Source organism: Lycium ferocissimum, chromosome 10, assembly GCF_029784015.1.
Source record: "Lycium ferocissimum isolate CSIRO_LF1 chromosome 10, AGI_CSIRO_Lferr_CH_V1, whole genome shotgun sequence".
Classification (NCBI taxonomy): Eukaryota; Viridiplantae; Streptophyta; class Magnoliopsida; order Solanales; family Solanaceae; genus Lycium; species Lycium ferocissimum.
Genome location: NC_081351.1, coordinates 36,704,550 through 36,710,454, shown reverse-complemented (window position 1 = coordinate 36,710,454; position 5,905 = coordinate 36,704,550).

Sequence of the window (5,905 nt, the reverse complement as noted above, 5' to 3'; positions counted from 1 at the left end):
AGTGCGAAGAAGAAAGATAGAAGAATTCAGAATTTTTCATCGGGGAAAATCAAGGGATAGTAGATATTTATACTTGAATAACAATTCTATTAAGGAAATAGGTGTGTCTTTTACGAAAACATTAATGCGCTCTTTCAAAAAAATATTTTTAAAAAAGGCAAAGGAAATAAAAACTTTTATTTCCCATTCACACCAAATACCTAACAGGTGTTGTTGTTGGTTTGGGCATATGATTATATGATTCTTCTTTGGCAGAAGTATTATCTTTGGATCTTGTTGTGGTGTTTTCAAGTCAATTCTTCTTTAGAAGAATTATTATCTTTGGATCTTGGTGTGGCGTTTTCAAGTCAATTCTTCTTTGGTAGAATTATTATCTTTGGATCTTGTCGTGGTGGTTTATCTTGTTGTTTCTCGACATTCATCATTTGGGTGCTGCTACTGCTATTGAATTGAAAACACTTTTTGCAGGGAGACGTCGATAGTGCTCTTGATAGGCTGTGGCAGAAGAAGAAAGCTGAAGTTGAACAATGAGAGTGTTCTGTTCGCTGTTACCATTCTTAAAAAATGAGAGTTTTCTATATTATTTTTGTATTAGCAGCAGTTCTTTGTTGGTGTTAGTGGCTTGTTTGTTTTATGTTTAAAGTTCATTATCAAAAATATGGAGCTTGCTTTTTAGTATTTTAGTGCATAACTTGATTTTCTACCGAAGAAATATTTTGGAGATTGGGAACAATATAAGCTGTTTTAATCATTTAGCTTTGCTCCAATAGCCATTTGTTTCAGTTGGTATTTTTTGGCAACAAACTTGTGTTTTCTGGAACTGGCTCTATACTTTCTTCTGTGTTTTTATTGTATGCCCTCTTTTATTTTTAATGATGACAGTGTCTGAGGCAGCTCTTGTGTATCTCGACTATTTAATCAGGTACTTGCTACCTCCCACCAACATACTGGATAATTCTTAGGCAGATGGGAAGAATTGTTGTGTGCCTTATTTTTCCTCGTAGATGAAAATATTTTGTTCTCCAGTATGCTTTCGGCACCCATCAATGTTGCATACATCCCACCAGCACATGGTTCGGGTTATTCTTGGGCATGCTAAATTCGTATGTCTTTTCCTCTCGTATGCGCAACTATTCTTAATGTGTGATGCAGGTAGGACTTATGCAAGAAAAAGATCTTCCGGTCTGTCCTAATTCTTGTCCCAGAATCTTGGATAATCCCTGGTAGATTTTTATTAAGCTAAGCCCGAATCCGAGGGATTTGTATGTGGGTATTTAATAGTGGATAAGATCGGTTCAGATTTGTCCCTTAACTACGCGAAAAGGTTCAAATTTACTCTCCAACTATGCGTCAATAATCAACATTAGTATTGGTAGATGACTGTTACTCACCAATTCCAAATTTGTCCCTTTTTTCTAACGACAAGAGAGATTTGACCTTAACTTAAACATAACGCAAATCTGGATTATTTCACATAATTTAAAGATAAAATTGGACATTTGCCTTTTAATATAGGTATTCTAGTTTGATTTCTTCTGTGCCGAATTAAATATTTTATTTACTTCTTCAGATAAATGTTCATTTGTTTGAGATTTTCATCGTATAAGGGGTTTAAAGTACGTGTTTGGTGCGACTTTTGTGGGTTAAAAAAAAAATGTTGGACCAAAATAGCACTATTTAATAAAATACATAACTAAGTTTCACGCACGAATTTCGTGCGTGAAAGGACCAAACTGTAAAAAAAAAAAAGAAAAAAAAAAAAAGTTCGGTCCTTTCACGCACGAAGAGGGCAACAAAAGTTGGCCCTCCTCCTTCCCCACCACGGTCCCCAAGCTTTCAGAAAAAAAAAAAATACCCGCCATGAAAGGGCGATTTCAGTGGTCCCCAACCCCCAAAAACATTTTTTTGGTGTTGTTTTTCAACCCGAAAGTCAATATTTTTGGTATATTGAAGTGTAGGAACAAGTTTCTAAGGTTGGATTTCGGAATAGAGCGGCGTAGAGCTCATTTGGAAAACTCAAAAAAACCTTCAATCTAGGTATTTCACTACGAGTTTTCTATTACATTGTTAAATATATCATTACCCTAAGCATGATCATTGTGTAATCGTTGCGGATTTCCAAAAGAAAAACTTTTGCGCATTTTTTTTGTTGCGTTTTTGGGGCTGTTTGGGACAGCCCCCTTTTTTTAAATTTTTTTAAATTTGTTGTTAATTAGTTAATTGTTTATTTAGTATTTGTTAATTGTTAGATTAGCGACTTAAGTATTTGTTAATTGTTAGATTAGCTATTTCAATTGTTAGACTAGCTAATTATTTATTTAGTTTTTGTTAAGCCAATTGTTTATTTGTTAATAATTTGTTAATTGTTTGATTAGTTAATTGATTGTTTATTTATTAAATATATGATAATAATTTGTTAATTATTTGATTAGTTAGTTAATTGTTTATTTATTAAATATATGATAATAATTTGTTAATTGTTTGATTAGTTAGTTAATTGTTTATTTATTAATTGTTTATGCTAATTGTCTGCTAGCTAATTGTTAATTATTTGACTTATTAATTATTAATCTTTATATTTTAGGATTGAAAACCCTTAGTTTAGGATTGATAACCCGTAATTTAGGATTGAAAAGCCATAGTTTACGATTGAAAACCCTTAATATAATTTTCGATAAAAGATTACATAACTAATACTACTCGTTAATGATTGATTTAAAATGCGTAAAACAGATGGATCACCACCCTCTTGATCCGAGGCCCTTCGACCGAGAGTTACTATATCTTCAGTCCGAGCATAGGTCGCAGCATATATGGACATCCGACCTACAGCCTGAGGCTCAGGTCCGTACCCGGTGAGGGGACTCATCATGGGAGATTTTAGCTGCTCGCCCCCACATCCTCGTGTCCTGGATACACTACGTAAGGGCGGTATTTATGCGGTGAGTCGAAGTTGGTCGGGTACATCACGATAGGTCGCTAGTGACAGCCTTGATTGAGAGGTGGTGACCGGAGACGCACACATTTAATCTCCGCACCAGTGAGGCTACCATTACCCTCCAGGATGTGGAGGTCATTTATGGGCTACAGGTTGATGGACGCCCATTGTATATTGAGGAGCCTCGTGTCTTTGCCGCCTTATCGGGATGAGTTGACTAGGCTCACCGGGATTTCGCGGCTCGGGATAGTGATATTTCGGGCCGAGTCGGCTTTTTGTTGTCGGCCCTTTATGCTCGCTTGCGCCTCATGACATACGACATCCGATTGGAGAGGACACGCCTCGGGGCCGATGTTGGCCAGACGTGCGCGTCTATACCTACTCATCATATTCGGGAGCATCCTGTTCCCGAACACTTCGGGTTCGCATGTGAGCTTGAGGTATCTTCGGTATATCGACGATCTCGTCGAGTTAGGATGTTATAGTTGGGCGGCTAACTGCCGGGCTACGTGTCGAGGATTACTCGCCGATGTTACGTGGGCACAAGGGTAGATGTCCCTGCATTTTGCTCACTCCTTCAAGTAATATATTTAAGAGTGTGTGTAATTAAACACAAAATATTTTTTTTTAAAACGATGACTGATAAAATATTTTTTAAATGACTATATCAGATATGGGTGTGGATTAGGTTAAGACCTTTTCAGCCCATACCAGCTCACCCTCCCGCTGACTATCTTGTTGTGCTGATGCTATACGCGCGGAGATGGTCGCGAGGCATACGCCGACGTGCGGAGACGCACCACAACCTTCTCCTGTTTAGGGATCAGCTAGACCGCATGACGGCGCAGACAGTATATTCATATTTTGGATCCACACACTAGACCACATAGCTACTATTTTAATCTTTTATTGTTAACTAGTTCAATTCTTTTTACAGGCTTTTATATGAAGGCCATATGATCATATTTTGGATGAGCTGCCGGCGTTTTGTAGGGTTGGTCAGCACATGTGGATGTCGCTGTGTCCATTGATACATATGGATATCGTTGAGTACCACGTGCTCGACCGCGTGTTACGGCAGTTTGGGTATGTACAGAATATACCCGCGGCTACGGATTGGGCGTACGACCACTATATGAGGGACGAGCGTGCGGGTGTCGATGATGCATGATGGCTCCATATGCAGCAGTAGGTCCAGAGTTGGGATGCGAGGATGACGAGCCTAATGGTGGTCGAACATGACACTTCGATCCATGTGTACATGGAGTGGTACATGCAGATCACTCGCATCATTATTAGCAACCCCTCTAGGTGTCGTCCAGATGGCCTAGGATATGTAGCTCTCGCAGAAGCGTATGAGGCGCTGGTATATTTTATTAGTCTTAAACTTAATCCATCATCTTATGTACTACTTTACAAATTTATTCAATTGTTAATATTTGCAAACATATGTAGGTACAGACGTTCGTGACGATGCGCGCGAGAGCACTTTGCCGTACGAGAGGCCCCGAGACGGCGGAGTATGCGACGGATGATTGAGCTTGCGAGGCGGTATGCGACGGGCACATAACTTTGAGCGTCTCGGTGAGCGTGTTCCCGGTGCCCCACCTCGGGCAGGATGTAGTCGTGGTCGGCCCCGAAGAGCCGGGCCGTCGCGAGATGGTAGGCCGGCGAGGGTGATGAGGCTCCGTCGGCTTCAGAGATCCCGGCGAGTTCTTACCGGCCGTTAACTACAAATATCCCATCGACTTCTTCTTTCAGGCTGTCGACTTCACAGACACCTCTGTATACGCTGGACCCTTTTTCAGATTATGTGCCCTGGCCTTCATTTCCACATCCACCAGTTCGTGATCCATAGGGTGAGCGGTCGGTTCGTGATCTACAGGGTGACCTACATCTGGACTTCGACGACACCATGTTCGAGGACTTCGTGTTTGATACGGCACCATCTGCAGCTCCGGCACCATCTGCATCTCCTGCTCAGGGAGCCGCTCAGGATCCCTCTCACCAGGCATCTCAGGAGGCCATGGATACACACATTTGATTTTTACAATAAAATAAAATAATTTATTAATTAATTGTTTATTTCATGTTTAGTTTAGAATAAATCTAAACTAAATTGTTTATATGTTATTTCAGGTTCATTCTTCTCGCGCTCGTGGACCCATCTCAGGCTCCGGCCCACGGCTCCGGGCCCACTCGAGAGACCGTTGAAGAGCCGACTCGGGACCCGTCTCACCGGAGCATCTCAGGAGGCCATCGACACACAGGTTTGATTTTTACAATAAAATAAAATAATTTATTAATTAATTTTTTATTTCATGTTTAGTTTAGAATAAATCTAAACTAAATTGTTTATATGTTATTTCAGGTTCATTCTTTTTGCGCCTGTGGACGGGTCTCCTGATGGGATTGATGAGACTCCTGATGCTTTTGTCCTAGTCCCACCGCCCACTGTCATCTTCTATAGGAAGCACGTTATGAACCGGGGTCCGGGTCGAAAGAAGGGAAGGAAAGGAAGCAAGGATGATCATGCCATAGAGCATGTACAGATTAAGAGGAGGAAGGGGGATGGAGATGATGGTGGGGGTGGTGGGGTTGGCCTTAGGCCTAGCCGTACTCTAAAGCCAACCAAACACCATAGAAGTGCTGTATCTCAATGTTGTCTTATCTTTTTGAAGCATCAATTACATGTCTGACTATTTGTATCCTTTTTTGGGCTTCAACTTTCTGGTTATATGTTAAACTAGTATGCTTTGTTTGCATTCAGAGAATGATCTGAGTAGGGTTATAATCTCCAAGTGAGTCAAACTTTTGGAATCTCTTGATATTTCATTTGATTCAAACTTGTATCATGTGGAGTTGGTGGTGGAAGTTTAATTAGTATAATTTTGTGGAGGCCTTTTCTTAGTGACTTACACTTTATTTGCTTCCTTTTAAACCTCAGGAACTTTCTACGCCAAGTCT